Source organism: Coffea arabica, chromosome 11e (genome assembly GCF_036785885.1).
Source record: "Coffea arabica cultivar ET-39 chromosome 11e, Coffea Arabica ET-39 HiFi, whole genome shotgun sequence".
In the NCBI taxonomy this organism is placed as follows: Eukaryota; Viridiplantae; Streptophyta; class Magnoliopsida; order Gentianales; family Rubiaceae; genus Coffea; species Coffea arabica.
In genome coordinates, this window is record NC_092331.1 from 32,863,193 (window position 1) to 32,890,738 (window position 27,546).

General features: G+C 42.2%; 48 non-coding genes across 48 annotated transcripts; all 48 read left to right on the plus strand.

The window, feature by feature from the left end:
* The first annotated feature begins 91 nt into the window (after positions 1 to 91).
* Positions 92 to 210, plus strand: LOC140023991 (5S ribosomal RNA). The gene has a single exon (XR_011827958.1). It is a non-coding gene; the product is annotated as a 5S ribosomal RNA (ribosomal RNA).
* A 416-nt stretch (positions 211 to 626) lies between these two features.
* Positions 627 to 745, plus strand: LOC140024970 (5S ribosomal RNA). Its single transcript, XR_011828946.1, has one exon. It is a non-coding gene; the product is annotated as a 5S ribosomal RNA (ribosomal RNA).
* Positions 746 to 1,161: 416 nt separating this feature from the next.
* Positions 1,162 to 1,280, plus strand: LOC140024842 (5S ribosomal RNA). The gene has a single exon (XR_011828818.1). It is a non-coding gene; the product is annotated as a 5S ribosomal RNA (ribosomal RNA).
* A 417-nt stretch (positions 1,281 to 1,697) lies between these two features.
* LOC140023809 (5S ribosomal RNA) lies at positions 1,698 to 1,816 on the plus strand. The gene has a single exon (XR_011827775.1). It is a non-coding gene; the product is annotated as a 5S ribosomal RNA (ribosomal RNA).
* A 416-nt stretch (positions 1,817 to 2,232) lies between these two features.
* LOC140024491 (5S ribosomal RNA) lies at positions 2,233 to 2,351 on the plus strand. The gene has a single exon (XR_011828465.1). It is a non-coding gene; the product is annotated as a 5S ribosomal RNA (ribosomal RNA).
* A 415-nt stretch (positions 2,352 to 2,766) lies between these two features.
* LOC140023993 (5S ribosomal RNA) lies at positions 2,767 to 2,885 on the plus strand. The gene has a single exon (XR_011827960.1). It is a non-coding gene; the product is annotated as a 5S ribosomal RNA (ribosomal RNA).
* Positions 2,886 to 3,301: 416 nt separating this feature from the next.
* LOC140024972 (5S ribosomal RNA) lies at positions 3,302 to 3,420 on the plus strand. Its single transcript, XR_011828948.1, has one exon. It is a non-coding gene; the product is annotated as a 5S ribosomal RNA (ribosomal RNA).
* A 417-nt stretch (positions 3,421 to 3,837) lies between these two features.
* On the plus strand, positions 3,838 to 3,956 carry LOC140025103 (5S ribosomal RNA). The gene has a single exon (XR_011829081.1). It is a non-coding gene; the product is annotated as a 5S ribosomal RNA (ribosomal RNA).
* A 417-nt stretch (positions 3,957 to 4,373) lies between these two features.
* On the plus strand, positions 4,374 to 4,492 carry LOC140023810 (5S ribosomal RNA). Its single transcript, XR_011827776.1, has one exon. It is a non-coding gene; the product is annotated as a 5S ribosomal RNA (ribosomal RNA).
* A 1,135-nt stretch (positions 4,493 to 5,627) lies between these two features.
* LOC140030219 (5S ribosomal RNA) lies at positions 5,628 to 5,746 on the plus strand. Its single transcript, XR_011834134.1, has one exon. It is a non-coding gene; the product is annotated as a 5S ribosomal RNA (ribosomal RNA).
* Positions 5,747 to 6,881: 1,135 nt separating this feature from the next.
* On the plus strand, positions 6,882 to 7,000 carry LOC140029912 (5S ribosomal RNA). Its single transcript, XR_011833827.1, has one exon. It is a non-coding gene; the product is annotated as a 5S ribosomal RNA (ribosomal RNA).
* Positions 7,001 to 8,134: 1,134 nt separating this feature from the next.
* On the plus strand, positions 8,135 to 8,253 carry LOC140023159 (5S ribosomal RNA). Its single transcript, XR_011827131.1, has one exon. It is a non-coding gene; the product is annotated as a 5S ribosomal RNA (ribosomal RNA).
* A 417-nt stretch (positions 8,254 to 8,670) lies between these two features.
* LOC140022062 (5S ribosomal RNA) lies at positions 8,671 to 8,789 on the plus strand. Its single transcript, XR_011826042.1, has one exon. It is a non-coding gene; the product is annotated as a 5S ribosomal RNA (ribosomal RNA).
* Positions 8,790 to 9,204: 415 nt separating this feature from the next.
* Positions 9,205 to 9,323, plus strand: LOC140023779 (5S ribosomal RNA). The gene has a single exon (XR_011827745.1). It is a non-coding gene; the product is annotated as a 5S ribosomal RNA (ribosomal RNA).
* Positions 9,324 to 9,740: 417 nt separating this feature from the next.
* Positions 9,741 to 9,859, plus strand: LOC140022063 (5S ribosomal RNA). The gene has a single exon (XR_011826043.1). It is a non-coding gene; the product is annotated as a 5S ribosomal RNA (ribosomal RNA).
* A 415-nt stretch (positions 9,860 to 10,274) lies between these two features.
* LOC140023781 (5S ribosomal RNA) lies at positions 10,275 to 10,393 on the plus strand. Its single transcript, XR_011827747.1, has one exon. It is a non-coding gene; the product is annotated as a 5S ribosomal RNA (ribosomal RNA).
* A 417-nt stretch (positions 10,394 to 10,810) lies between these two features.
* Positions 10,811 to 10,929, plus strand: LOC140022064 (5S ribosomal RNA). The gene has a single exon (XR_011826045.1). It is a non-coding gene; the product is annotated as a 5S ribosomal RNA (ribosomal RNA).
* Positions 10,930 to 11,345: 416 nt separating this feature from the next.
* LOC140024973 (5S ribosomal RNA) lies at positions 11,346 to 11,464 on the plus strand. Its single transcript, XR_011828949.1, has one exon. It is a non-coding gene; the product is annotated as a 5S ribosomal RNA (ribosomal RNA).
* A 416-nt stretch (positions 11,465 to 11,880) lies between these two features.
* On the plus strand, positions 11,881 to 11,999 carry LOC140024843 (5S ribosomal RNA). The gene has a single exon (XR_011828819.1). It is a non-coding gene; the product is annotated as a 5S ribosomal RNA (ribosomal RNA).
* Positions 12,000 to 12,416: 417 nt separating this feature from the next.
* LOC140024493 (5S ribosomal RNA) lies at positions 12,417 to 12,535 on the plus strand. Its single transcript, XR_011828467.1, has one exon. It is a non-coding gene; the product is annotated as a 5S ribosomal RNA (ribosomal RNA).
* Positions 12,536 to 12,950: 415 nt separating this feature from the next.
* On the plus strand, positions 12,951 to 13,069 carry LOC140023994 (5S ribosomal RNA). Its single transcript, XR_011827961.1, has one exon. It is a non-coding gene; the product is annotated as a 5S ribosomal RNA (ribosomal RNA).
* A 416-nt stretch (positions 13,070 to 13,485) lies between these two features.
* Positions 13,486 to 13,604, plus strand: LOC140024974 (5S ribosomal RNA). The gene has a single exon (XR_011828950.1). It is a non-coding gene; the product is annotated as a 5S ribosomal RNA (ribosomal RNA).
* A 417-nt stretch (positions 13,605 to 14,021) lies between these two features.
* On the plus strand, positions 14,022 to 14,140 carry LOC140024844 (5S ribosomal RNA). Its single transcript, XR_011828820.1, has one exon. It is a non-coding gene; the product is annotated as a 5S ribosomal RNA (ribosomal RNA).
* A 417-nt stretch (positions 14,141 to 14,557) lies between these two features.
* On the plus strand, positions 14,558 to 14,676 carry LOC140023811 (5S ribosomal RNA). Its single transcript, XR_011827777.1, has one exon. It is a non-coding gene; the product is annotated as a 5S ribosomal RNA (ribosomal RNA).
* A 416-nt stretch (positions 14,677 to 15,092) lies between these two features.
* LOC140024494 (5S ribosomal RNA) lies at positions 15,093 to 15,211 on the plus strand. Its single transcript, XR_011828468.1, has one exon. It is a non-coding gene; the product is annotated as a 5S ribosomal RNA (ribosomal RNA).
* A 415-nt stretch (positions 15,212 to 15,626) lies between these two features.
* LOC140023995 (5S ribosomal RNA) lies at positions 15,627 to 15,745 on the plus strand. The gene has a single exon (XR_011827962.1). It is a non-coding gene; the product is annotated as a 5S ribosomal RNA (ribosomal RNA).
* Positions 15,746 to 16,161: 416 nt separating this feature from the next.
* LOC140024975 (5S ribosomal RNA) lies at positions 16,162 to 16,280 on the plus strand. Its single transcript, XR_011828951.1, has one exon. It is a non-coding gene; the product is annotated as a 5S ribosomal RNA (ribosomal RNA).
* Positions 16,281 to 16,697: 417 nt separating this feature from the next.
* LOC140023812 (5S ribosomal RNA) lies at positions 16,698 to 16,816 on the plus strand. The gene has a single exon (XR_011827778.1). It is a non-coding gene; the product is annotated as a 5S ribosomal RNA (ribosomal RNA).
* Positions 16,817 to 17,232: 416 nt separating this feature from the next.
* Positions 17,233 to 17,351, plus strand: LOC140021908 (5S ribosomal RNA). Its single transcript, XR_011825889.1, has one exon. It is a non-coding gene; the product is annotated as a 5S ribosomal RNA (ribosomal RNA).
* Positions 17,352 to 17,768: 417 nt separating this feature from the next.
* Positions 17,769 to 17,887, plus strand: LOC140024495 (5S ribosomal RNA). Its single transcript, XR_011828469.1, has one exon. It is a non-coding gene; the product is annotated as a 5S ribosomal RNA (ribosomal RNA).
* A 417-nt stretch (positions 17,888 to 18,304) lies between these two features.
* LOC140022065 (5S ribosomal RNA) lies at positions 18,305 to 18,423 on the plus strand. Its single transcript, XR_011826046.1, has one exon. It is a non-coding gene; the product is annotated as a 5S ribosomal RNA (ribosomal RNA).
* Positions 18,424 to 18,839: 416 nt separating this feature from the next.
* On the plus strand, positions 18,840 to 18,958 carry LOC140022067 (5S ribosomal RNA). The gene has a single exon (XR_011826048.1). It is a non-coding gene; the product is annotated as a 5S ribosomal RNA (ribosomal RNA).
* Positions 18,959 to 19,374: 416 nt separating this feature from the next.
* LOC140021909 (5S ribosomal RNA) lies at positions 19,375 to 19,493 on the plus strand. The gene has a single exon (XR_011825890.1). It is a non-coding gene; the product is annotated as a 5S ribosomal RNA (ribosomal RNA).
* A 417-nt stretch (positions 19,494 to 19,910) lies between these two features.
* LOC140023814 (5S ribosomal RNA) lies at positions 19,911 to 20,029 on the plus strand. The gene has a single exon (XR_011827780.1). It is a non-coding gene; the product is annotated as a 5S ribosomal RNA (ribosomal RNA).
* A 416-nt stretch (positions 20,030 to 20,445) lies between these two features.
* Positions 20,446 to 20,564, plus strand: LOC140022068 (5S ribosomal RNA). Its single transcript, XR_011826049.1, has one exon. It is a non-coding gene; the product is annotated as a 5S ribosomal RNA (ribosomal RNA).
* A 416-nt stretch (positions 20,565 to 20,980) lies between these two features.
* Positions 20,981 to 21,099, plus strand: LOC140022069 (5S ribosomal RNA). Its single transcript, XR_011826050.1, has one exon. It is a non-coding gene; the product is annotated as a 5S ribosomal RNA (ribosomal RNA).
* A 416-nt stretch (positions 21,100 to 21,515) lies between these two features.
* LOC140022070 (5S ribosomal RNA) lies at positions 21,516 to 21,634 on the plus strand. Its single transcript, XR_011826051.1, has one exon. It is a non-coding gene; the product is annotated as a 5S ribosomal RNA (ribosomal RNA).
* A 416-nt stretch (positions 21,635 to 22,050) lies between these two features.
* LOC140021910 (5S ribosomal RNA) lies at positions 22,051 to 22,169 on the plus strand. Its single transcript, XR_011825892.1, has one exon. It is a non-coding gene; the product is annotated as a 5S ribosomal RNA (ribosomal RNA).
* A 417-nt stretch (positions 22,170 to 22,586) lies between these two features.
* Positions 22,587 to 22,705, plus strand: LOC140023815 (5S ribosomal RNA). Its single transcript, XR_011827781.1, has one exon. It is a non-coding gene; the product is annotated as a 5S ribosomal RNA (ribosomal RNA).
* A 416-nt stretch (positions 22,706 to 23,121) lies between these two features.
* Positions 23,122 to 23,240, plus strand: LOC140022071 (5S ribosomal RNA). Its single transcript, XR_011826052.1, has one exon. It is a non-coding gene; the product is annotated as a 5S ribosomal RNA (ribosomal RNA).
* A 416-nt stretch (positions 23,241 to 23,656) lies between these two features.
* LOC140022072 (5S ribosomal RNA) lies at positions 23,657 to 23,775 on the plus strand. The gene has a single exon (XR_011826053.1). It is a non-coding gene; the product is annotated as a 5S ribosomal RNA (ribosomal RNA).
* A 416-nt stretch (positions 23,776 to 24,191) lies between these two features.
* On the plus strand, positions 24,192 to 24,310 carry LOC140021911 (5S ribosomal RNA). Its single transcript, XR_011825893.1, has one exon. It is a non-coding gene; the product is annotated as a 5S ribosomal RNA (ribosomal RNA).
* Positions 24,311 to 24,727: 417 nt separating this feature from the next.
* On the plus strand, positions 24,728 to 24,846 carry LOC140022073 (5S ribosomal RNA). Its single transcript, XR_011826054.1, has one exon. It is a non-coding gene; the product is annotated as a 5S ribosomal RNA (ribosomal RNA).
* A 417-nt stretch (positions 24,847 to 25,263) lies between these two features.
* On the plus strand, positions 25,264 to 25,382 carry LOC140023816 (5S ribosomal RNA). The gene has a single exon (XR_011827782.1). It is a non-coding gene; the product is annotated as a 5S ribosomal RNA (ribosomal RNA).
* Positions 25,383 to 25,798: 416 nt separating this feature from the next.
* LOC140021912 (5S ribosomal RNA) lies at positions 25,799 to 25,917 on the plus strand. The gene has a single exon (XR_011825894.1). It is a non-coding gene; the product is annotated as a 5S ribosomal RNA (ribosomal RNA).
* A 417-nt stretch (positions 25,918 to 26,334) lies between these two features.
* Positions 26,335 to 26,453, plus strand: LOC140023817 (5S ribosomal RNA). The gene has a single exon (XR_011827783.1). It is a non-coding gene; the product is annotated as a 5S ribosomal RNA (ribosomal RNA).
* Positions 26,454 to 26,869: 416 nt separating this feature from the next.
* Positions 26,870 to 26,988, plus strand: LOC140022074 (5S ribosomal RNA). The gene has a single exon (XR_011826055.1). It is a non-coding gene; the product is annotated as a 5S ribosomal RNA (ribosomal RNA).
* A 417-nt stretch (positions 26,989 to 27,405) lies between these two features.
* Positions 27,406 to 27,524, plus strand: LOC140022075 (5S ribosomal RNA). The gene has a single exon (XR_011826056.1). It is a non-coding gene; the product is annotated as a 5S ribosomal RNA (ribosomal RNA).
* Positions 27,525 to 27,546: the final 22 nt, after the last annotated feature.

The following is a 27,546-nucleotide window of genomic DNA, read 5'->3' on the forward strand; positions in this document are numbered from 1 at the left end:
GAATTGACGCTTAAAATGAATTTCGGTCTAGAAAAGCCACACTGCTTCGCAGGACGGGGTAGTTTAAAAGAATAAACGAAAGGAATATGGCGGGTGCGATCATACCAGCACTAATGCACCGGATCCCATCAGAACTTCGAAATTAAGCGTGTTTGGGCGAGAGCAGTACTTAGATTGGTGACCCCCTGGGAAGTCCTCGTGTTGCACCCCTCTCTTTTTTGTTTCGAAATCCAAATTTCCTATTCGTTCTTTATCCTGTAGTAATTTAGCTCCGTCGGAACGATTGCTTAATATTTTGCTTCTTGTCGAAGCGTGAAGGAGGATCTGAAGGCGCGAGACAAATCAGGAACGGTACGGGTCGATCAAAGCCCGGATCGTCGCTAAAATTTGTCGGCGCAAATGTATCAGCGCAAGCGTGAAGGATTGATTTCATGATAATTTACAGTTGCGGGATGATGGAAAAAAACAGGGGGCAAATCAATAACAAAAAAAAATATGAAAGTAAATAAATAAAAGGATAATAGGAAAATGCTTGAATTGACGCTTAAAATGAATTTCGGTCTAGAAAAGCCACACTGCTTCGCAGGACGGGGTAGTTTAAAAGAATAAAGCGAAAGGAATATGGCGGGTGCGATCATACCAGCACTAATGCACCGGATCCCATCAGAACTTCGAAATTAAGCTTGTTTGGGCGAGAGTAGTACTTGGATTGGTGACCCCCTGGAAAGTCCTCGTGTTGCACCCCTCTCTTTTTTGTTTCGAAATCCAAATTTCCTTTTCGTTCTTTATCCTGTAGAAATTTAGCTCTGTCGGAACGATTGCTTAATATTTTGCTTCTTGTCGAAGCTTGAATGGGGATCTGAAGGCGCGAGACAAATCAGGAACGGTACGGCTCGATCAAAGCCCGGATCGTCGCTCAAATTTGTCGGCGCAAATGTATCAGCGCAAGCGTGAAGGATTGATTTCATGATAATTTAGAGTTGCGGGATGATGGAAAAAAACAGGGGGCAAATCAATAACAAAAAAAAATATGAAAGCAAATAAATAAAAGGATAATAGGAAAATGCTTGAATTGACGCTTAAAATGAATTTCGGTCTAGAAAAGCCACACTGCTTCGCAGGACGGGGTAGTTTAAAAGAATAAAGCGAAAGGAATATGGCGGGTGCGATCATACCAGCACTAATGCACCGGATCCCATCAGAACATCGAAATTAAGCGTGTTTGGGCGAGAATAGTACTTGGATTGGTGACCCCCTGGGAAGTCCTCGTGTTGCACCCCTCTCTTTTTTGTTTCGAAATCCAAATTTCCTATTCGTTCTTTATCCTGTAGTAATTTAGTTCCGTCGGAACGATTGCATAATATTTTGCTTCATGTCGAAGCGTGAAGGAGGATCTGAAGGCGCGAGACAAATCAGGAACGGTACGGCTCGATCAAAGCCCGGATCGTCGCTCAAATTTGTCGGCGTAAATGTATCAGCGCAAGCGTGAAGGATTGATTTCATGATAATTTAGAGTTGCGGGATGATGGAAAAAAACAGGGGGCAAATCAATAACAAAAAAAAAATATGAAAGCAAATAAATAAAAGGATAATAGGAAAATGCTTGAATTGACGCTTAAAATGAATTTCGGTCTAGAAAAGCCACACTGCTTCGCAGGACGGGGTAGTTTAAAAGAATAAAGCGAAAGGAACATGGCGGGTGCGATCATACCAGCACTAATGCACCGAATCCCATCAGAACTCCGAAGTTAAGCATGCTTGGGCGAGAGTAGTGCTAGGATGGGTGACCCCCTGGGAATTCCTCTTGTTGCACCCCTCTCTTTTTTGTTTCGAAATTCAAATTTTCTATTCGTTCTTTATCCTATAGTAATTTAGCTCCGTCGGAACGATTGCTTAATATTTTGCTTCTTGTCGAAGCGTGAAGGAGGATCTGAAGGCGCGAGACAAATCAGGAACGGTACGGCTCGATCAAAGCCCGGATCGTTGCTCAAATTTGTCGGCGCAAATGTATCAGCGCAAGCGTGAAGGATTGATTTCATGATAATGTGGAGTTGCGGGATGATGGAAAAAAACAGGGGGCAAATCAATAACAAAAAAAAATATGAAAGCAAATAAATAAAAGGATAATAGGAAAATGCTTGAATTGACGCTTAAAATGAATTTCGGTCTAGAAAAGCCACACTGCTTCGCAGGACGGGGTAGTTTAAAAGAATAAAGCGAAAGGAATATGGCGGGTGCGATCATACCAGCACTAATGCACCGGATCCCATCAGAACATCGAAATTAAGCGTGTTTGGGCGAGAGTAGTACTTGGATTGGTGACCCCCTGGGAAGTCCTCGTGTTGCACCCCTCTCTTTTTTGTTTCGAAATCCAAATTTCCTATTCGTTCTTTATCCTGTAGTAATTTAGCTCCGTCGGAACGATTGCATAATATTTTGCTTCTTGTCGAAGCGTGAAGGAGGATCTGAAGGCGCGAGACAAATCAGGAACGGTACGGCTCGATCAAAGCCCGGATCGTCGCTCAAATTTGTCGGCGTAAATGTATCAGCGCAAGCGTGAAGGATTGATTTCATGATAATGTAGAGTTGCGGGATGATGGAACAAAACAGGGGGCAAATCAATAACAAAAAAAATTATGAAAGCAAATAAATAAAAGGATAATAGGAAAATGCTTGAATTGACGCTTAAAATGAATTTCGGTCTAGAAAAGCCACACTGCTTCGCAGGACGGGGTAGTTTAAAAGAATAAACGAAAGGAATATGGCGGGTGCGATCATACCAGCACTAATGCACCGGATCCCATCAGAACTTCGAAATTAAGCGTGTTTGGGCGAGAGCAGTACTTAGATTGGTGACCCCCTGGGAAGTCCTCGTGTTGCACCCCTCTCTTTTTTGTTTCGAAATCCAAATTTCCTATTCGTTCTTTATCCTGTAGTAATTTAGCTCCGTCGGAACGATTGCTTAATATTTTGCTTCTTGTCGAAGCGTGAAGGAGGATCTGAAGGCGCGAGACAAATCAGGAACGGTACGGGTCGATCAAAGCCCGGATCGTCGCTAAAATTTGTCGGCGCAAATGTATCAGCGCAAGCGTGAAGGATTGATTTCATGATAATTTACAGTTGCGGGATGATGGAAAAAAACAGGGGGCAAATCAATAACAAAAAAAAATATGAAAGTAAATAAATAAAAGGATAATAGGAAAATGCTTGAATTGACGCTTAAAATGAATTTCGGTCTAGAAAAGCCACACTGCTTCGCAGGACGGGGTAGTTTAAAAGAATAAAGCGAAAGGAATATGGCGGGTGCGATCATACCAGCACTAATGCACCGGATCCCATCAGAACTTCGAAATTAAGCTTGTTTGGGCGAGAGTAGTACTTGGATTGGTGACCCCCTGGAAAGTCCTCGTGTTGCACCCCTCTCTTTTTTGTTTCGAAATCCAAATTTCCTTTTCGTTCTTTATCCTGTAGAAATTTAGCTCTGTCGGAACGATTGCTTAATATTTTGCTTCTTGTCGAAGCTTGAATTGGGATCTGAAGGCGCGAGACAAATCAGGAACGGTACGGCTCGATCAAAGCCCGGATCGTCGCTCAAATTTGTCGGCGCAAATGTATCAGCGCAAGCGTGAAGGATTGATTTCATGATAATTTAGAGTTGCGGGATGATGGAAAAAAACAGGGGGCAAATCAATAACAAAAAAAAAATATGAAAGCAAATAAATAAAAGGATAATAGGAAAATGCTTGAATTGACGCTTAAAATGAATTTCGGTCTAGAAAAGCCACACTGCTTCGCAGGACGGGGTAGTTTAAAAGAATAAAGCGAAAGGAATATGGCGGGTGCGATCATACCAGAACTAATGCACCGGATCCCATCAGAACATCGAAATTAAGCGTGTTTGGGCGAGAATAGTACTTGGATTGGTGACCCCCTGGGAAGTCCTCGTGTTGCACCCCTCTCTTTTTTGTTTCGAAATCCAAATTTCCTATTCGTTCTTTATCCTGTAGTAATTTAGCTCCGTCGGAACGATTGCATAATATTTTGCTTCATGTCGAAGCGTGAAGGAGGATCTGAAGGCGCGAGACAAATCAGGAACGGTACGGCTCGATCAAAGCCCGGATCGTCGCTCAAATTTGTCGGCGTAAATGTATCAGCGCAAGCGTGAAGGATTGATTTCATGATAATTTAGAGTTGCGGGATGATGGAAAAAAACAGGGGGCAAATCAATAACAAAAAAAAAATATGAAAGCAAATAAATAAAAGGATAATAGGAAAATGCTTGAATTGACGCTTAAAATGAATTTCGGTCTAGAAAAGCCACACTGCTTCGCAGGACGGGGTAGTTTAAAAGAATAAAGCGAAAGGAACATGGCGGGTGCGATCATACCAGCACTAATGCACCGAATCCCATCAGAACTCCGAAGTTAAGCATGCTTGGGCGAGAGTAGTGCTAGGATGGGTGACCCCCTGGGAATTCCTCTTGTTGCACCCCTCTCTTTTTTGTTTCGAAATTCAAATTTTCTATTCGTTCTTTATCCTATAGTAATTTAGCTCCGTCGGAACGATTGCTTAATATTTTGCTTCTTGTCGAAGCGTGAAGGAGGATCTGAAGGCGCGAGACAAATCAGGAACGGTACGGCTCGATCAAAGCCCGGATCGTCGCTCAAATTTGTCGGTGCAAATGTATCACCGCAACTAGGGGTGGCAATTTTCGACACGACCTGAAAACACGACACGAACCTAACACGAAATTAATGGGTTTGGGTTGAGGTTTCGGGAATTCGGGTCAGAATCGGGTTGGACCCGATGAACCCGAAAAGAAAACCGGTCGATTTCGGGTCAACCCGTGGTGACCTGATATGACCCGATATGACCCGTTTACGAATTAAAAATAATTTAATAAACATAAAAATAATTTTATCTAACTAAACTAAGTTATTCTTTTTTTCAAAGGCATTAATTACTTAATCCTAAACGAATTTATTTAATTTGTGTGAAGTTGAAATTATTATACTTGGACAAATAATATATTATATTATTTTTCACTTTTGTATTGTTTTAATTTATTTTATATTTTGCTTGGGATAAAACACTTTTACGGTGTTTAATTTATTTTAGATTTGATTTGGAATCATTTATTTAAATTTTTATTACTTGATTATGTAATTAGTTTTGTGAGAAATTGATTTTATTAGAAATTACAGTGATAAATTAATAAATTAAAATTAAGTTTCGGGTCATTTCGGGTCGACCCGTCGCCCCGTAAACCTGAAATTTTCGGGTTCGGGTCAGCATACCTGACCCGTCACGGGTTGGCGGGTCGGGGTTCGGGTCAACAGATTTTCTGGCGGGTCTGTTGACCCGAACCCGACCCGCCAACCTGATTTGGACCCGAATTGCCACCCCTAACTGCAAGCGTGAAGGATTGATTTCATGATAATTTAGAGTTGCGGGATGAGGGAAAAAAACAGGGTGCAAATCAATAACAAAAAAAAATATAAAGTAAATAAATAAAAGGATAAGAGGAAAATGCTTGAATTGACGCTTAAAATGAATTTCGGTCTAGAAAAGCCACACTGCTTCGCAGGACGGGGTAGTTTAAAAGAATAAAGCGAAAGGAACATGGCGGGTGCGATCATACCAGCATTAATGCACCGGATCCCATCAGAACTCCGAAGTTAAGCGTGCTTGGGCGAGAGTAGTACTAGGATGGGTGACCCCCTGGGAAGTCCTCGTGTTGCACCCCTTTCTTTTTTGTTTCGAAATCCAAATTTCCTATTCGTTCTTTATCCTGTAGTAATTTAGCTCCGTCGGAACGATTGCTTAATATTTTGCTTCTTGTCGAAGCGTGAAGGAGGATCTGAAGGCGCGAGACAAATCAGGAACGGTACGGCTCGATCAAAGCCCGGATCGTCGCTCAAATTTGTCGGCGCAAATGTATCACCGCAACTAGGGGTGGCAATTTTCGACACGACCTGAAAACACGACACGAACCTAACACGAAATTAATGGGTTTGGGTTGAGGTTTCGGGAATTCGGGTCAGAATCGGGTTGGACCCGATGAACCCGAAAAGAAAACCGGTCGATTTCGGGTCAACCCGTGGTGACCTGATATGACCCGATATGACCCGTTTACGAATTAAAAATAATTTAATAAACATAAAAATAATTTTATCTAACTAAACTAAGTTATTCTTTTTTTCAAAGGCATTAATTACTTAATCCTAAACGAATTTATTTAATTTGTGTGAAGTTGAAATTATTATACTTGGACAAATAATATATTATATTATTTTTCACTTTTGTATTGTTTTAATTTATTTTATATTTTGCTTGGGATAAAACACTTTTACGGTGTTTAATTTATTTTAGATTTGATTTGGAATCATTTATTTAAATTTTTATTACTTGATTATGTAATTAGTTTTGTGAGAAATTGATTTTATCAGAAATTACAGTGATAAATTAATAAATTAAAATTAAGTTTCGGGTCATTTCGGGTCGACCCGCCGCCCCGTAAACCTGAAATTTTCGGGTTCGGGTCAGCATACCTGACCCGTCACGGGTTGGCGGGTCGGGGTTCGGGTCAACAGATTTTCTGGCGGGTCTGTTGACCCGAACCCGACCCGCCAACCTGATTTGGACCCGAATTGCCACCCCTAACTGCAAGCGTGAAGGATTGATTTCATGATAATTTAGAGTTGCGGGATGAGGGAAAAAAACAGGGTGCAAATCAATAACAAAAAAAAATATAAAGTAAATAAATAAAAGGATAAGAGGAAAATGCTTGAATTGACGCTTAAAATGAATTTCGGTCTAGAAAAGCCACACTGCTTCGCAGGACGGGGTAGTTTAAAAGAATAAAGCGAAAGGAACATGGCGGGTGCGATCATACCAGCATTAATGCACCGGATCCCATCAGAACTCCGAAGTTAAGCGTGCTTGGGCGAGAGTAGTACTAGGATGGGTGACCCCCTGGGAAGTTCTCGTGTTGCACCCCTCTCTTTTTTGTTTCGAAATCCAAATTTCCTATTCGTTCTTTATCCTGTAGTAATTTAGCTCCGTCGGAACGATTGCTTAATATTTTGCTTCTTGTCGAAGCGTGAAGGAGGATCTGAAGGCGCGAGACAAATCAGGAACGGTACGGCTCGATCAAAGCCCGGATCGTCGCTCAAATTTGTCGGCGCAAATGTATCACCGCAACTAGGGGTGGCAATTTTCGACACGACCTGAAAACACGACACGAACCTAACACGAAATTAATGAGTTTGGGTTGAGGTTTCGGGAATTCGGGTCAGAATCGGGTTGGACCCGATGAACCCGAAAAGAAAACCGGTCGATTTCGGGTCAACCCGTGTTGACCTGATATGACCCGATATGACCCGTTTACGAATTAAAAATAATTTAATAAACATAAAAATAATTTTATCTAACTAAACTAAGTTATTCTTTTTTTCAAAGGCATTAATTACTTAATCCTAAACGAATTTATTTAATTTGTGTGAATATAAATTATTATACTTGGACAAATAATATATTATATTATTTTTCACTTTTGTGTTGTTTTAATTTATTTTATATTTTGCTTGGGATAAAACACTTTTACGGTGTTTAATTTATTTTAGATTTGATTTGGAATCATTTATTTAAATTTTTATTACTTGATTATGTAATTAGTTTTGTGAGAAATTGATTTTATCAGAAATTACAGTGATAAATTAATAAATTAAAATTAAGTTTCGGGTCATTTCGGGTCGACCCGCCGCCCCGTAAACCTGAAATTTTCGGGTTCGGGTCAGCATACCTGACCCGTCACGGGTTGGCGGGTCGGGGTTCGGGTCAACAGATTTTCTGGCGGGTCTGTTGACCCGAACCCGACCCGCCAACCTGATTTGGACCCGAATTGCCACCCCTAACTGCAAGCGTGAAGGATTGATTTCATGATAATTTAGAGTTGCGGGATGAGGGAAAAAAACAGGGTGCAAATCAATAACAAAAAAAAATATAAAGTAAATAAATAAAAGGATAAGAGGAAAATGCTTGAATTGACGCTTAAAATGAATTTCGGTCTAGAAAAGCCACACTGCTTCGCAGGACGGGGTAGTTTAAAAGAATAAAGCGAAAGGAACATGGCGGGTGCGATCATACCAGCACTAATGCACCGGATCCCATCAGAACTCCGAAGTTAAGCGTGCTTGGGCGAGAGTAGTACTAGGATGGGTGACCCCCTGGGAAGTCCTCGTGTTGCACCCCTCTCTTTTTTGTTTCGAAATCCAAATTTCCTATTCGTTCTTTATCCTGTAGTAATTTAGCTCCGTCGGAACGATTGCTTAATATTTTGCTTCTTGTCGAAACGTGAAGGAGGATCTGAAGGCGCGAGACAAATCAGGAACGGTACGGCTCGATCAAAGCCCGGATCGTCGCTCAAATTTGTCGGCGCAAATGTATCACCGCAAGCGTGAAGGATTGATTTCATGATAATTTACAGTTGCGGGATGATGGAAAAAAACAGGGGGCAAATCAATAACAAAAAAAAAATATCAAAGCAAATAAATAAAAGGATAATAGGAAAATGCTTGAATTGACGCTTAAAATGAATTTCGGTCTAGAAAAGCCACACTGCTTCGCAGGACGGGGTAGTTTAAAAGAATAAAGCGAAAGAAATATGGCGGGTGCGATCATACCAGCACTAATGCACCGGATCCCATCAGAACTTCGAAATTAAGCGTGTTTGGGCGAGAGTAGTACTTGGATTGGTGACCCCCTGGGAAGTCCTCGTGTTGCACCCCTCTCTTTTTTGTTTCGAAATCCAAATTTCCTATTCGTTCTTTATCCTGTAGTAATTTAGCTCCGTCGGAACGATTGCTTAATATTTTGCTTCTTGTCGAAGCGTGAAGGAGGATCTGAAGGCGCGAGACAAATCAAGAACGGTACGGCTCGATCAAAGCCCGGATCGTCGCTCAAATTTGTCGGCGCAAATGTATCAGCGCAAGCGTGAAGGATTGATTTCATGATAATGTAGAGTTGCGGGATGATGGAACAAAACAGGGGGCAAATCAATAACAAAAAAAATTATGAAAGCAAATAAATAAAAGGATAATAGGAAAATGCTTGAATTGACGCTTAAAATGAATTTCGGTCTAGAAAAGCCACATGCTTCGCAGGACGGGGTAGTTTAAAAGAATAAAGCGAAAGGAATATGGCGGGTGCGATCATACCAGCACTAATGCACCGGATCCCATCAGAACTTCGAAATTAAGCGTGTTTGGGCGAGAGCAGTACTTGGATTGGTGACCCCCTGGGAAGTCCTCGTGTTGCACCCCTCTCTTTTTTGTTTCGAAATCCAAATTTCCTATTCGTTCTTTATCCTGTAGTAATTTAGCTCCGTCGGAACGATTGCTTAATATTTTGCTTCTTGTCGAAGCGTGAAGGAGGATCTGAAGGCGCGAGACAAATCAGGAACGGTACGGCTCGATCAAAGCCCGGATCGTCGCTCAAATTTGTCGGCGCAAATGTATCACCGCAAGCGTGAAGGATTGATTTCATGATAATTTACAGTTGCGGGATGATGGAAAAAAACAGGGGGCAAATCAATAACAAAAAAAAAATATCAAAGCAAATAAATAAAAGGATAATAGGAAAATGCTTGAATTGACGCTTAAAATGAATTTCGGTCTAGAAAAGCCACACTGCTTCGCAGGACGGGGTAGTTTAAAAGAATAAAGCGAAAGAAATATGGCGGGTGCGATCATACCAGCACTAATGCACCGGATCCCATCAGAACTTCGAAATTAAGCGTGTTTGGGCGAGAGTAGTACTTGGATTGGTGACCCCCTGGGAAGTCCTCGTGTTGCACCCCTCTCTTTTTTGTTTCGAAATCCAAATTTCCTATTCGTTCTTTATCCTGTAGTAATTTAGCTCCGTCGGAACGATTGCTTAATATTTTGCTTCTTGTCGAAGCGTGAAGGAGGATCTGAAGGCGCGAGACAAATCAAGAACGGTACGGCTCGATCAAAGCCCGGATCGTCGCTCAAATTTGTCGGCGCAAATGTATCAGCGCAAGCGTGAAGGATTGATTTCATGATAATGTAGAGTTGCGGGATGATGGAACAAAACAGGGGGCAAATCAATAACAAAAAAAATTATGAAAGCAAATAAATAAAAGGATAATAGGAAAATGCTTGAATTGACGCTTAAAATGAATTTCGGTCTAGAAAAGCCACATGCTTCGCAGGACGGGGTAGTTTAAAAGAATAAAGCGAAAGGAATATGGCGGGTGCGATCATACCAGCACTAATGCACCGGATCCCATCAGAACTTCGAAATTAAGCGTGTTTGGGCGAGAGCAGTACTTGGATTGGTGACCCCCTGGGAAGTCCTCGTGTTGCACCCCTCTCTTTTTTGTTTCGAAATCCAAATTTCCTATTCGTTCTTTATCCTGTAGTAATTTAGCTCCGTCGGAACGATTGCTTAATATTTTGCTTCTTGTCGAAGCGTGAAGGAGGATCTGAAGGCGCGAGACAAATCAGGAACGGTACGGCTCGATCAAAGCCCGGATCGTCGCTCAAATTTGTCGGCGCAAATGTATCACCGCAAGCGTGAAGGATTGATTTCATGATAATTTACAGTTGCGGGATGATGGAAAAAAACAGGGGGCAAATCAATAACAAAAAAAAAATATCAAAGCAAATAAATAAAAGGATAATAGGAAAATGCTTGAATTGACGCTTAAAATGAATTTCGGTCTAGAAAAGCCACACTGCTTCGCAGGACGGGGTAGTTTAAAAGAATAAAGCGAAAGAAATATGGCGGGTGCGATCATACCAGCACTAATGCACCGGATCCCATCAGAACTTCGAAATTAAGCGTGTTTGGGCGAGAGTAGTACTTGGATTGGTGACCCCCTGGGAAGTCCTCGTGTTGCACCCCTCTCTTTTTTGTTTCGAAATCCAAATTTCCTATTCGTTCTTTATCCTATAGTAATTTAGCTCCGTCGGAACGATTGCTTAATATTTTGCTTCTTGTCGAAGCGTGAAGGAGGATCTGAAGGCGCGAGACAAATCAGGAACGGTACGGGTCGATCAAAGCCCGGATCGTCGCTAAAATTTGTCGGCGCAAATGTATCAGCGCAAGCGTGAAGGATTGATTTCATGATAATTTACAGTTGCGGGATGATGGAAAAAAACAGGGGGCAAATCAATAACAAAAAAAAATATGAAAGTAAATAAATAAAAGGATAATAGGAAAATGCTTGAATTGACGCTTAAAATGAATTTCGGTCTAGAAAAGCCACACTGCTTCGCAGGACGGGGTAGTTTAAAAGAATAAAGCGAAAGGAATATGGCGGGTGCGATCATACCAGCACTAATGCACCGGATCCCATCAGAACTTCGAAATTAAGCTTGTTTGGGCGAGAGTAGTACTTGGATTGGTGACCCCCTGGAAAGTCCTCGTGTTGCACCCCTCTCTTTTTTGTTTCGAAATCCAAATTTCCTTTTCGTTCTTTATCCTGTAGAAATTTAGCTCTGTCGGAACGATTGCTTAATATTTTGCTTCTTGTCGAAGCTTGAATGGGGATCTGAAGGCGCGAGACAAATCAGGAACGGTACGGCTCGATCAAAGCCCGGATCGTCGCTCAAATTTGTCGGCGCAAATGTATCAGCGCAAGTGTGAAGGATTGATTTCATGATAATTTAGAGTTGCGGGATGATGGAAAAAAACAGGGGGCAAATCAATAACAAAAAAAAATATGAAAGCAAATAAATAAAAGGATAATAGGAAAATGCTTGAATTGACGCTTAAAATGAATTTCGGTCTAGAAAAGCCACACTGCTTCGCAGGACGGGGTAGTTTAAAAGAATAAAGCGAAAGGAATATGGCGGGTGCGATCATACCAGCACTAATGCACCGGATCCCATCAGAACATCGAAATTAAGCGTGTTTGGGCGAGAATAGTACTTGGATTGGTGACCCCCTGGGAAGTCCTCGTGTTGCACCCCTCTCTTTTTTGTTTCGAAATCCAAATTTCCTATTCGTTCTTTATCCTGTAGTAATTTAGTTCCGTCGGAACGATTGCATAATATTTTGCTTCATGTCGAAGCGTGAAGGAGGATCTGAAGGCGCGAGACAAATCAGGAACGGTACGGCTCGATCAAAGCCCGGATCGTCGCTCAAATTTGTCGGCGTAAATGTATCAGCGCAAGCGTGAAGGATTGATTTCATGATAATTTAGAGTTGCGGGATGATGGAAAAAAACAGGGGGCAAATCAATAACAAAAAAAAAATATGAAAGCAAATAAATAAAAGGATAATAGGAAAATGCTTGAATTGACGCTTAAAATGAATTTCGGTCTAGAAAAGCCACACTGCTTCGCAGGACGGGGTAGTTTAAAAGAATAAAGCGAAAGGAATATGGCGGGTGCGATCATACCAGCACTAATGCACCGGATCCCATCAGAACATCGAAATTAAGCGTGTTTGGGCGAGAGTAGTACTTGGATTGGTGACCCCCTGGGAAGTCCTCGTGTTGCACCCCTCTCTTTTTTGTTTCGAAATCCAAATTTCCTATTCGTTCTTTATCCTGTAGTAATTTAGCTCCGTCGGAACGATTGCATAATATTTTGCTTCTTGTCGAAGCGTGAAGGAGGATCTGAAGGCGCGAGACAAATCAGGAACGGTACGGCTCGATCAAAGCCCGGATCGTCGCTCAAATTTGTCGGCGTAAATGTATCAGCGCAAGCGTGAAGGATTGATTTCATGATAATGTAGAGTTGCGGGATGATGGAACAAAACAGGGGGCAAATCAATAACAAAAAAAATTATGAAAGCAAATAAATAAAAGGATAATAGGAAAATGCTTGAATTGACGCTTAAAATGAATTTCGGTCTAGAAAAGCCACACTGCTTCGCAGGACGGGGTAGTTTAAAAGAATAAACGAAAGGAATATGGCGGGTGCGATCATACCAGCACTAATGCACCGGATCCCATCAGAACTTCGAAATTAAGCGTGTTTGGGCGAGAGCAGTACTTAGATTGGTGACCCCCTGGGAAGTCCTCGTGTTGCACCCCTCTCTTTTTTGTTTCGAAATCCAAATTTCCTATTCGTTCTTTATCCTGTAGTAATTTAGCTCCGTCGGAACGATTGCTTAATATTTTGCTTCTTGTCGAAGCGTGAAGGAGGATCTGAAGGCGCGAGACAAATCAGGAACGGTACGGGTCGATCAAAGCCCGGATCGTCGCTAAAATTTGTCGGCGCAAATGTATCAGCGCAAGCGTGAAGGATTGATTTCATGATAATTTACAGTTGCGGGATGATGGAAAAAAACAGGGGGCAAATCAATAACAAAAAAAAATATGAAAGTAAATAAATAAAAGGATAATAGGAAAATGCTTGAATTGACGCTTAAAATGAATTTCGGTCTAGAAAAGCCACACTGCTTCGCAGGACGGGGTAGTTTAAAAGAATAAAGCGAAAGGAATATGGCGGGTGCGATCATACCAGCACTAATGCACCGGATCCCATCAGAACTTCGAAATTAAGCTTGTTTGGGCGAGAGTAGTACTTGGATTGGTGACCCCCTGGAAAGTCCTCGTGTTGCACCCCTCTCTTTTTTGTTTCGAAATCCAAATTTCCTTTTCGTTCTTTATCCTGTAGAAATTTAGCTCTGTCGGAACGATTGCTTAATATTTTGCTTCTTGTCGAAGCTTGAATTGGGATCTGAAGGCGCGAGACAAATCAGGAACGGTACGGCTCGATCAAAGCCCGGATCGTCGCTCAAATTTGTCGGCGCAAATGTATCAGCGCAAGCGTGAAGGATTGATTTCATGATAATTTAGAGTTGCGGGATGATGGAAAAAAACAGGGGGCAAATCAATAACAAAAAAAAAATATGAAAGCAAATAAATAAAAGGATAATAGGAAAATGCTTGAATTGACGCTTAAAATGAATTTCGGTCTAGAAAAGCCACACTGCTTCGCAGGACGGGGTAGTTTAAAAGAATAAAGCGAAAGGAATATGGCGGGTGCGATCATACCAGCACTAATGCACCGGATCCCATCAGAACATCGAAATTAAGCGTGTTTGGGCGAGAATAGTACTTGGATTGGTGACCCCCTGGGAAGTCCTCGTGTTGCACCCCTCTCTTTTTTGTTTCGAAATCCAAATTTCCTGTTCGTTCTTTATCCTGTAGTAATTTAGCTCCGTCGGAACGATTGCATAATATTTTGCTTCATGTCGAAGCGTGAAGGAGGATCTGAAGGCGCGAGACAAATCAGGAACGGTACGGCTCGATCAAAGCCCGGATCGTCGCTCAAATTTGTCGGCGTAAATGTATCAGCGCAAGCGTGAAGGATTGATTTCATGATAATTTAGAGTTGCGGGATGATGGAAAAAAACAGGGGGCAAATCAATAACAAAAAAAAAATATGAAAGCAAATAAATAAAAGGATAATAGGAAAATGCTTGAATTGACGCTTAAAATGAATTTCGGTCTAGAAAAGCCACACTGCTTCGCAGGACGGGGTAGTTTAAAAGAATAAAGCGAAAGGAACATGGCGGGTGCGATCATACCAGCACTAATGCACCGAATCCCATCAGAACTCCGAAGTTAAGCATGCTTGGGCGAGAGTAGTGCTAGGATGGGTGACCCCCTGGGAATTCCTCTTGTTGCACCCCTCTCTTTTTTGTTTCGAAATTCAAATTTTCTATTCGTTCTTTATCCTATAGTAATTTAGCTCCGTCGGAACGATTGCTTAATATTTTGCTTCTTGTCGAAGCGTGAAGGAGGATCTGAAGGCGCGAGACAAATCAGGAACGGTACGGCTCGATCAAAGCCCGGATCGTTGCTCAAATTTGTCGGCGCAAATGTATCAGCGCAAGCGTGAAGGATTGATTTCATGATAATGTGGAGTTGCGGGATGATGGAAAAAAACAGGGGGCAAATCAATAACAAAAAAAAATATGAAAGCAAATAAATAAAAGGATAATAGGAAAATGCTTGAATTGACGCTTAAAATGAATTTCGGTCTAGAAAAACCACACTGCTTCGCAGGACGGGGTAGTTTAAAAGAATAAAGCGAAAGGAATATGGCGGGTGCGATCATACCAGCACTAATGCACCGGATCCCATCAGAACATCGAAATTAAGCGTGTTTGGGCGAGAGTAGTACTTGGATTGGTGACCCCCTGGGAAGTCCTCGTGTTGCACCCCTCTCTTTTTTGTTTCGAAATCCAAATTTCCTATTCGTTCTTTATCCTGTAGTAATTTAGCTCCGTCGGAACGATTGCATAATATTTTGCTTCTTGTCGAAGCGTGAAGGAGGATCTGAAGGCGCGAGACAAATCAGGAACGGTACGGCTCGATCAAAGCCCGGATCGTCGCTCAAATTTGTCGGCGTAAATGTATCAGCGCAAGCGTGAAGGATTGATTTCATGATAATGTAGAGTTGCGGGATGATGGAACAAAACAGGGGGCAAATCAATAACAAAAAAAATTATGAAAGCAAATAAATAAAAGGATAATAGGAAAATGCTTGAATTGACGCTTAAAATGAATTTCGGTCTAGAAAAGCCACACTGCTTCGCAGGACGGGGTAGTTTAAAAGAATAAACGAAAGGAATATGGCGGGTGCGATCATACCAGCACTAATGCACCGGATCCCATCAGAACTTCGAAATTAAGCGTGTTTGGGCGAGAGCAGTACTTAGATTGGTGACCCCCTGGGAAGTCCTCGTGTTGCACCCCTCTCTTTTTTGTTTCGAAATCCAAATTTCCTATTCGTTCTTTATCCTGTAGTAATTTAGCTCCGTCGGAACGATTGCTTAATATTTTGCTTCTTGTCGAAGCGTGAAGGAGGATCTGAAGGCGCGAGACAAATCAGGAACGGTACGGGTCGATCAAAGCCCGGATCGTCGCTAAAATTTGTCGGCGCAAATGTATCAGCGCAAGCGTGAAGGATTGATTTCATGATAATTTACAGTTGCGGGATGATGGAAAAAAACAGGGGGCAAATCAATAACAAAAAAAAATATGAAAGTAAATAAATAAAAGGATAATAGGAAAATGCTTGAATTGACGCTTAAAATGAATTTCGGTCTAGAAAAGCCACACTGCTTCGCAGGACGGGGTAGTTTAAAAGAATAAAGCGAAAGGAATATGGCGGGTGCGATCATACCAGCACTAATGCACCGGATCCCATCAGAACTTCGAAATTAAGCTTGTTTGGGCGAGAGTAGTACTTGGATTGGTGACCCCCTGGAAAGTCCTCGTGTTGCACCCCTCTCTTTTTTGTTTCGAAATCCAAATTTCCTTTTCGTTCTTTATCCTGTAGAAATTTAGCTCTGTCGGAACGATTGCTTAATATTTTGCTTCTTGTCGAAGCTTGAATTGGGATCTGAAGGCGCGAGACAAATCAGGAACGGTACGGCTCGATCAAAGCCCGGATCGTCGCTCAAATTTGTCGGCGCAAATGTATCAGCGCAAGCGTGAAGGATTGATTTCATGATAATTTAGAGTTGCGGGATGATGGAAAAAAACAGGGGGCAAATCAATAACAAAAAAAAAATATGAAAGCAAATAAATAAAAGGATAATAGGAAAATGCTTGAATTGACGCTTAAAATGAATTTCGGTCTAGAAAAGCCACACTGCTTCGCAGGACGGGGTAGTTTAAAAGAATAAAGCGAAAGGAACATGGCGGGTGCGATCATACCAGCACTAATGCACCGAATCCCATCAGAACTCCGAAGTTAAGCATGCTTGGGCGAGAGTAGTGCTAGGATGGGTGACCCCCTGGGAATTCCTCTTGTTGCACCCCTCTCTTTTTTGTTTCGAAATTCAAATTTTCTATTCGTTCTTTATCCTGTAGTAATTTAGCTCCGTCGGAACGATTGCTTAATATTTTGCTTCTTGTCGAAGCGTGAAGGAGGATCTGAAGGCGCGAGACAAATCAGGAACGGTACGGTTCGATCAAAGCCCGGATCGTCGCTCAAATTTGTCGGCGCAAATGTATCAGCGCAAGCATGAAGGATTGATTTCATGATAATTTAGAGTTGCGGGATGATGGAAAAAAACAGGGGGCAAATCAATAACAAAAAAAAATATGAAAGCAAATAAACAAAAGGGTAAGAGAAAAATGCTTGAATTGACGCTTAAAATGAATTTCGGTCTAGAAAAGCCACACTGCTTCGCAGGACGGGATGGTTTAAAAGAATAAAGCGAAAGGAACATGGCGGGTGCGATCATACCAGCACTAATGCACCGGATCCCATCAGAACTCCGAAGTTAAGCATGCTTGGGCGACAGTAGTACTAGGATGGGTGACCCCCTGGGAATTCCTCTTGTTGCACCCCTCTTTTTTTTGTTTCGAAATCCAAATTTCCTATTCGTTCTTTATGCTGTAGTAATTTAGCTCCGTCGGAACGATTGCTTAATATTTTGCTTCTTGTCGAAGCGTGAAGGAGGATCTGAAGGCGCGAGACAAATCAGGAACGGTACGGCTCGATCAAAGCCCGGATCGTCGCTCAAATTTGTCGGCGCAAATGTATCAGCGCAAGCGTGATGGATTGATTTCATGATAATTTAGAGTTGCGGGATGATGGAAAAAAACAGGGGGCAAATCAATAACAAAAAAAAAATATGAAAGCAAATAAATAAAAGGATAATAGGAAAATGCTTGAATTGACGCTTAAAATGAATTTCGGTCTAGAAAAGCCACACTGCTTCGCAGGACGGGGTAGTTTAAAAGAATAAAGCGAAAGGAATATGGCGGGTGCGATCATACCAGCACTAATGCACCGGATCCCATCAGAACATCGAAATTAAGCGTGTTTGGGCGAGAGTAGTACTTGGATTGGTGACCCCCTGGGAAGTCCTCGTGTTGCACCCCTCTCTTTTTTGTTTCGAAATCCAAATTTCCTATTCGTTCTTTATCCTGTAGTAATTTAGCTCCGTCGGAACGATTGCTTAATATTTTGCTTCTTGTCGAAGCGTGAAGGAGGATCTGAAGGCGCGAGACAAATCAGGAACGGTACGGCTCGATCAAAGCCCGGATCGTCGCTCAAATTTGTCGGCGCAAATGTATCAGCGCAAGCGTGAAGGATTGATTTCATGATAATTTAGAGTTGCGGGATGATGGAAAAAAACAGGGGGCAAATCAATAACAAAAAAAAAATATGAAAGCAAATAAATAAAAGGATAATAGGAAAATGCTTGAATTGACGCTTAAAATGAATTTCGGTCTAGAAAAGCCACACTGCTTCGCAGGACGGGGTAGTTTAAAAGAATAAAGCGAAAGGAATATGGCGGGTGCGATCATACCAGCACTAATGCACCGGATCCCATCAGAACTTCGAAATTAAGCGTGTTTGGGCGAGAGTAGTACTTGGATTGGTGACCCCCTGGGAAGTCCTCGTGTTGCACCCCTCTCTTTTTTGTTTCGAAATCCAAATTTCCTATTCGTTCTTTATCCAGTAGTAATTTAGCTCCGTCGGAACGATTGCTTAATATTTTGCTTCTTGTCGAAGCGTGAAGGAGGATCTGAAGGCGCGAGACAAATCAGGAACGGTACGGTTCGATCAAAGCCCGGATCGTCGCTCAAATTTGTCGGCGCAAATGTATCAGCGCAAGCATGAAGGATTGATTTCATGATAATTTAGAGTTGCGGGATGATGGAAAAAAACAGGGGGCAAATCAATAACAAAAAAAAATATGAAAGCAAATAATCAAAAGGGTAAGAGAAAAATGCTTGAATTGACGCTTAAAATGAATTTCGGTCTAGAAAAGCCACACTGCTTCGCAGGACGGGATGGTTTAAAAGAATAAAGCGAAAGGAACATGGCGGGTGCGATCATACCAGCACTAATGCACCGGATCCCATCAGAACTTCGAAATTAAGCGTGTTTGGGCGAGAGTAGTACTTGGATTGGTGACCCCCTGGGAAGTCCTCGTGTTGCACCCCTCTCTTTTTTGTTTCGAAATCCAAATTTACTATTCGTTCTTTATCCAGTAGTAATTTAGCTCCGTCGGAACGATTGCTTAATATTTTGCTTCTTGTCGAAGCGTGAAGGAGGATCTGAAGGCGCGAGACAAATCAGGAACGGTACGGTTCGATCAAAGCCCGGATCGTCGCTCAAATTTGTCGGCGCAAATGTATCAGCGCAAGCATGAATGATTGATTTCATGATAATTTAGAGTTGCGGGATGATGGAAAAAAACAGGGGGCAAATCAATAACAAAAAAAAATATGAAAGCAAATAAACGAAAGGGTAAGAGAAAAATGCTTGAATTGACGCTTAAAATGAATTTCGGTCTAGAAAAGCCACACTGCTTCGCAGGACGGGATGGTTTAAAAGAATAAAGCGAAAGGAACATGGCGGGTGCGATCATACCAGCACTAATGCACCGGATCCCATCAGAACTCCGAAGTTAAGCATGCTTGGGCGACAGTAGTACTAGGATGGGTGACCCCCTGGGAATTCCTCTTGTTGCACCCCTCTTTTTTTTGTTTCGAAATCCAAATTTCCTATTCGTTCTTTATCCAGTAGTAATTTAGCTCCGTCGGAACGATTGCATAATATTTTGCTTCTTGTCGAAGCGTGAAGGAGGATCTGAAGGCGCGAGACAAATCAGGAACGGTACGGCTCGATCAAAGCCCGGATCGTCGCTCAAATTTGTCGGCGTAAATGTATCAGCGCAAGCGTGAAGGATTGATTTCATGATAATTTAGAGTTGCGGGATGATGGAAAAAAACAGGGGGCAAATCAATAGCAAAAAAAAAATATGAAAGCAAATAAATAAAAGGATAATAGGAAAATGCTTGAATTGACGCTTAAAATGAATTTCGGTCTAGAAAAGCCACACTGCTTCGCAGGACGGGGTAGTTTAAAAGAATAAAGCGAAAGGAACATGGCGGGTGCGATCATACCAGCACTAATGCACCGAATCCCATCAGAACTCCGAAGTTAAGCATGCTTGGGCGAGAGTAGTGCTAGGATGGGTGACCCCCTGGGAATTCCTCTTGTTGCACCCCTCTCTTTTTTGTTTCGAAATTCAAATTTTCTATTCGTTCTTTATCCTGTAGTAATTTAGCTCCGTCGGAACGATTGCTTAATATTTTGCTTCTTGTCGAAGCGTGAAGGAGGATCTGAAGGCGCGAGACAAATCAGGAACGGTACGGCTCGATCAAAGCCCGGATCGTTGCTCAAATTTGTCGGCGCAAATGTATCAGCGCAAGCGTGAAGGATTGATTTCATGATAATGTAGAGTTGCGGGATGATGGAAAAAAACAGGGGGCAAATCAATAACAAAAAAAATTATGAAAGCAAATAAATAAAAGGATAATAGGAAAATGCTTGAATTGACGCTAAAAATGAATTTCGGTCTAGAAAAGCCACACTGCTTCGCAGGACGGGGTAGTTTAAAAGAATAAAGCGAAAGAAATATGGCGGGTGCGATCATACCAGCACTAATGCACCGGATCCCATCAGAACTTCGAAATTAAGCGTGTTTGGGCGAGAGTAGTACTTGGATTGGTGACCCCCTGGGAAGTCCTCGTGTTGCACCCCTCTCTTTTTTGTTTCGAAATCCAAATTTCCTATTCGTTCTTTATCCTGTAGTAATTTAGCTCTGTCGGAACGATTGCTTAATATTTTGCTTCTTGTCGAAGCGTGAAGGAGGATCTGAAGGCGCGAGACAAATCAGGAACGGTACGGTTCGATCAAAGCCCGGATCGTCGCTCAAATTTGTCGGCGCAAATGTATCAGCGCAAGCATGAAGGATTGATTTCATGATAATTTAGAGTTGCGGGATGATGGAAAAAAACAGGGGGCAAATCAATAACAAAAAAAAATATGAAAGCAAATAATCAAAAGGGTAAGAGAAAAATGCTTGAATTGACGCTTAAAATGAATTTCGGTCTAGAAAAGCCACACTGCTTCGCAGGACGGGGTAGTTTAAAAGAATAAAGCGAAAGGAATATGGCGGGTGCGATCATACCAGCACTAATGCACCGGATCCCATCAGAACTTCGAAATTAAGCGTGTTTGGGCGAGAGTAGTACTTGGATTGGTGACCCCCTGGGAAGTCCTCGTGTTGCACCCCTCTCTTTTTTGTTTCGAAATCCAAATTTCCTATTCGTTCTTTATCCAGTAGTAATTTAGCTCCGTCGGAACGATTGCTTAATATTTTGCTTCTTGTCGAAGCGTGAAGGAGGATCTGAAGGCGCGAGACAAATCAGGAACGGTACGGTTCGATCAAAGCCCGGATCGTCGCTCAAATTTGTCGGCGCAAATGTATCAGCGCAAGCATGAAGGATTGATTTCATGATAATTTAGAGTTGCGGGATGATGGAAAAAAACAGGGGGCAAATCAATAACAAAAAAAAATATGAAAGCAAATAATCAAAAGGGTAAGAGAAAAATGCTTGAATTGACGCTTAAAATGAATTTCGGTCTAGAAAAGCCACACTGCTTCGCAGGACGGGATGGTTTAAAAGAATAAAGCGAAAGGAACATGGCGGGTGCGATCATACCAGCACTAATGCACCGGATCCCATCAGAACTTCGAAATTAAGCGTGTTTGGGCGAGAGTAGTACTTGGATTGGTGACCCCCTGGGAAGTCCTCGTGTTGCACCCCTCTCTTTTTTGTTTCGAAATCCAAATTTACTATTCGTTCTTTATCCAGTAGTAATTTAGCTCCGTCGGAACGATTGCTTAATATTTTGCTTCTTGTCGAAGCGTGAAGGAGGATCTGAAGGCGCGAGACAAATCAGGAACGGTACGGTTCGATCAAAGCCCGGATCGTCGCTCAAATTTGTCGGCGCAAATGTATCAGCGCAAGCATGAATGATTGATTTCATGATAATTTAGAGTTGCGGGATGATGGAAAAAAACAGGGGGCAAATCAATAACAAAAAAAAATATGAAAGCAAATAAACGAAAGGGTAAGAGAAAAATGCTTGAATTGACGCTTAAAATGAATTTCGGTCTAGAAAAGCCACACTGCTTCGCAGGACGGGATGGTTTAAAAGAATAAAGCGAAAGGAACATGGCGGGTGCGATCATACCAGCACTAATGCACCGGATCCCATCAGAACTCCGAAGTTAAGCATGCTTGGGCGACAGTAGTACTAGGATGGGTGACCCCCTGGGAATTCCTCTTGTTGCACCCCTCTTTTTTTTGTTTCGAAATCCAAATTTCCTATTCGTTCTTTATCCAGTAGTAATTTAGCTCCGTCGGAACGATTGCATAATATTTTGCTTCTTGTCGAAGCGTGAAGGAGGATCTGAAGGCGCGAGACAAATCAGGAACGGTACGGCTCGATCAAAGCCCGGATCGTCGCTCAAATTTGTCGGCGTAAATGTATCAGCGCAAGCGTGAAGGATTGATTTCATGATAATTTAGAGTTGCGGGATGATGGAAAAAAACAGGGGGCAAATCAATAGCAAAAAAAAAATATGAAAGCAAATAAATAAAAGGATAATAGGAAAATGCTTGAATTGACGCTTAAAATGAATTTCGGTCTAGAAAAGCCACACTGCTTCGCAGGACGGGGTAGTTTAAAAGAATAAAGCGAAAGGAACATGGCGGGTGCGATCATACCAGCACTAATGCACCGAATCCCATCAGAACTCCGAAGTTAAGCATGCTTGGGCGAGAGTAGTGCTAGGATGGGTGACCCCCTGGGAATTCCTCTTGTTGCACCCCTCTCTTTTTTGTTTCGAAATTCAAATTTTCTATTCGTTCTTTATCCTGTAGTAATTTAGCTCCGTCGGAACGATTGCTTAATATTTTGCTTCTTGTCGAAGCGTGAAGGAGGATCTGAAGGCGCGAGACAAATCAGGAACGGTACGGCTCGATCAAAGCCCGGATCGTTGCTCAAATTTGTCGGCGCAAATGTATCAGCGCAAGCGTGAAGGATTGATTTCATGATAATGTAGAGTTGCGGGATGATGGAAAAAAACAGGGGGCAAATCAATAACAAAAAAAATTATGAAAGCAAATAAATAAAAGGATAATAGGAAAATGCTTGAATTGACGCTTAAAATGAATTTCGGTCTAGAAAAGCCACACTGCTTCGCAGGACGGGGTAGTTTAAAAGAATAAAGCGAAAGAAATATGGCGGGTGCGATCATACCAGCACTAATGCACCGGATCCCATCAGAACTTCGAAATTAAGCGTGTTTGGGCGAGAGTAGTACTTGGATTGGTGACCCCCTGGGAAGTCCTCGTGTTGCACCCCTCTCTTTTTTGTTTCGAAATCCAAATTTCCTATTCGTTCTTTATCCTGTAGTAATTTAGCTCTGTCGGAACGATTGCTTAATATTTTGCTTCTTGTCGAAGCGTGAAGGAGGATCTGAAGGCGCGAGACAAATCAGGAACGGTACGGTTCGATCAAAGCCCGGATCGTCGCTCAAATTTGTCGGCGCAAATGTATCAGCGCAAGCATGAAGGATTGATTTCATGATAATTTAGAGTTGCGGGATGATGGAAAAAAACAGGGGGCAAATCAATAACAAAAAAAAATATGAAAGCAAATAATCAAAAGGGTAAGAGAAAAATGCTTGAATTGACGCTTAAAATGAATTTCGGTCTAGAAAAGCCACACTGCTTCGCAGGACGGGATGGTTTAAAAGAATAAAGCGAAAGGAACATGGCGGGTGCGATCATACCAGCACTAATGCACCGGATCCCATCAGAACTTCGAAATTAAGCGTGTTTGGGCGAGAGTAGTACTTGGATTGGTGACCCCCTGGGAAGTCCTCGTGTTGCACCCCTCTCTTTTTTGTTTCGAAATCCAAATTTACTATTCGTTCTTTATCCAGTAGTAATTTAGCTCCGTCGGAACGATTGCTTAATATTTTGCTTCTTGTCGAAGCGTGAAGGAGGATCTGAAGGCGCGAGACAAATCAGGAACGGTACGGTTCGATCAAAGCCCGGATCGTCGCTCAAATTTGTCGGCGCAAATGTATCAGCGCAAGCATGAATGATTGATTTCATGATAATTTAGAGTTGCGGGATGATGGAAAAAAACAGGGGGCAAATCAATAACAAAAAAAAATATGAAAGCAAATAAACGAAAGGGTAAGAGAAAAATGCTTGAATTGACGCTTAAAATGAATTTCGGTCTAGAAAAGCCACACTGCTTCGCAGGACGGGATGGTTTAAAAGAATAAAGCGAAAGGAACATGGCGGGTGCGATCATACCAGCACTAATGCACCGGATCCCATCAGAACTCCGAAGTTAAGCATGCTTGGGCGACAGTAGTACTAGGATGGGTGACCCCCTGGGAATTCCTCTTGTTGCACCCCTCTTTTTTTTGTTTCGAAATCCAAATTTCCTATTCGTTCTTTATCCAGTAGTAATTTAGCTCCGTCGGAACGATTGCATAATATTTTGCTTCTTGTCGAAGCGTGAAGGAGGATCTGAAGGCGCGAGACAAATCAGGAACGGTACGGCTCGATCAAAGCCCGGATCGTCGCTCAAATTTGTCGGCGCAAATGTATCAGCGCAAGCGTGAAGGATTGATTTCATGATAATTTAGAGTTGCGGGATGATGGAAAAAAACAGGGGGCAAATCAATAGCAAAAAAAAAATATGAAAGCAAATAAATAAAAGGATAATAGGAAAATGCTTGAATTGACGCTTAAAATGAATTTCGGTCTACAAAAGCCACACTGTTTCGCAGGACGGGGTAGTTTAAAAGAATAAAGCGAAAGGAATATGGCGGGTGCGATCATACCAGCACTAATGCACCGGATCCCATCAGAACTTCGAAATTAAGCGTGTTTGGGCGAGAGTAGTACTTGGATTGGTGACCCCCTGGGAAGTCCTCGTGTTGCACCCCTCTCTTTTTTGTTTCGAAATCCAAATTTCCTATTCGTTCTTTATCCAGTAGTAATTTAGCTCCGTCGGAACGATTGCATAATATTTTGCTTCTTGTCGAAGCGTGAAGGAGGATCTGAAGGCGCGAGACAAATCAGGAACAGTACGGCTCGATCAAAGCCCGGATCGTCGCTCAAATTTGTCGGCGTAAATGTATCAGCGCAAGCGTGAAGGATTGATTTCATGATAATTTAGAGTTGCGGGATGATGGAAAAAAACAGGGGGCAAATCAATAGCAAAAAAAAAATATGAAAGCAAATAAATAAAAGGATAATAGGAAAATGCTTGAATTGACGCTTAAAATGAATTTCGGTCTAGAAAAGCCACACTGCTTCGCAGGACGGGGTAGTTTAAAAGAATAAAGCGAAAGGAACATGGCGGGTGCGATCATACCAGCACTAATGCACCGAATCCCATCAGAACTCCGAAGTTAAGCATGCTTGGGCGAGAGTAGTGCTAGGATGGGTGACCCCCTGGGAATTCCTCTTGTTGCACCCCTCTCTTTTTTGTTTCGAAATTCAAATTTTCTATTCGTTCTTTATCCTGTAGTAATTTAGCTCCGTCGGAACGATTGCTTAATATTTTGCTTCTTGTCGAAGCGTGAAGGAGGATCTGAAGGCGCGAGACAAATCAGGAACGGTACGGTTCGATCAAAGCCCGGATCGTCGCTCAAATTTGTCGGCGCAAATGTATCAGCGCAAGCATGAAGGATTGATTTCATGATAATTTAGAGTTGCGGGATGATGGAAAAAAACAGGGGGCAAATCAATAACAAAAAAAAATATGAAAGCAAATAAACAAAAGGGTAAGAGAAAAATGCTTGAATTGACGCTTAAAATGAATTTCGGTCTAGAAAAGCCACACTGCTTCGCAGGACGGGATGGTTTAAAAGAATAAAGCGAAAGGAACATGGCGGGTGCGATCATACCAGCACTAATGCACCGGATCCCATCAGAACTCCGAAGTTAAGCATGCTTGGGCGACAGTAGTACTAGGATGGGTGACCCCCTGGGAATTCCTCTTGTTGCACCCCTCTTTTTTTTGTTTCGAAATCCAAATTTCCTATTCGTTCTTTATCCAGTAGTAATTTAGCTCCGTCGGAACGATTGCATAATATTTTGCTTCTTGTCGAAGCGTGAAGGAGGATCTGAAGGCGCGAGACAAATCAGGAACGGTACGGCTCGATCAAAGCCCGGATCGTCGCTCAAATTTGTCGGCGTAAATGTATCAGCGCAAGCGTGAAGGATTGATTTCATGATAATTTAGAGTTGCGGGATGATGGAAAAAAACAGGGGGCAAATCAATAGCAAAAAAAAAATATGAAAGCAAATAAATAAAAGGATAATAGGAAAATGCTTGAATTGACGCTTAAAATGAATTTCGGTCTAGAAAAGCCACACTGCTTCGCAGGACGGGGTAGTTTAAAAGAATAAAGCGAAAGGAACATGGCGGGTGCGATCATACCAGCACTAATGCACCGAATCCCATCAGAACTCCGAAGTTAAGCATGCTTGGGCGAGAGTAGTGCTAGGATGGGTGACCCCCTGGGAATTCCTCTTGTTGCACCCCTCTCTTTTTTGTTTCGAAATTCAAATTTTCTATTCGTTCTTTATCCTGTAGTAATTTAGCTCCGTCGGAACGATTGCTTAATATTTTGCTTCTTGTCGAAGCGTGAAGGAGGATCTGAAGGCGCGAGACAAATCAGGAACGGTACGGCTCGATCAAAGCCCGGATCGTCGCTCAAATTTGTCGGCGCAAATGTATCAGCGCAAGCGTGAAGGATTGATTTCATGATAATTTAGAGTTGCGGGATGATGGAAAAAAACAGGGGGCAAATCAATAACAAAAAAAAATATGAAAGCAAATAAATAAAAGGATAATAGGAAAATGCTTGAATTGACGCTTAAAATGAAATTCGGTCTAGAAAAGCCACACTGCTTCGCAGGACGAGGTAGTTTAAAAGAATAAAGCGAAAGGAATATGGCGGGTGCGATCATACCAGCACTAATGCACCGGATCCCATCAGAACTTCGAAATTAAGCGTGTTTGGGCGAGAGTAGTACTTGGATTGGTGACCCCCTGGGAAGTCCTCGTGTTGCACCCCTCTCTTTTTTGTTTCGAAATCCAAATTTCCTATTCGTTCTTTATCCTGTAGTAATTTAGCTCCGTCGGAACGATTGCTTAATATTTTGCTTCTTGTCGAAGCGTGAAGGAGGATCTGAAGGCGCGAGACAAATCAGGAACGGTACGGCTCGATCAAAGCCCGGATCGTCGCTCAAATTTGTCGGCGCAAATGTATCAGCGCAAGCGTGAAGGATTGATTTCATGATAATTTAGAGTTGCGGGATGATGGAAAAAAACAGGGGGCAAATCAATAACAAAAAAAAAATATGAAAGCAAATAAATAAAAGGATAATAGGAAAATGCTTGAATTGACGCTTAAAATGAATTTCGGTCTAGAAAAGCCACACTGCTTCGCAGGACGGGGTAGTTTAAAAGAATAAAGCGAAAGGAATATGGCGGGTGCGATCATACCAGCACTAATGCACCGGATCCCATCAGAACTTCGAAATTAAGCGTGTTTGGGCGAGAGTAGTACTTGGATTGGTGACCCCCTGGGAAGTCCTCGTGTTGCACCCCTCTCTTTTTTGTTTCGAAATCC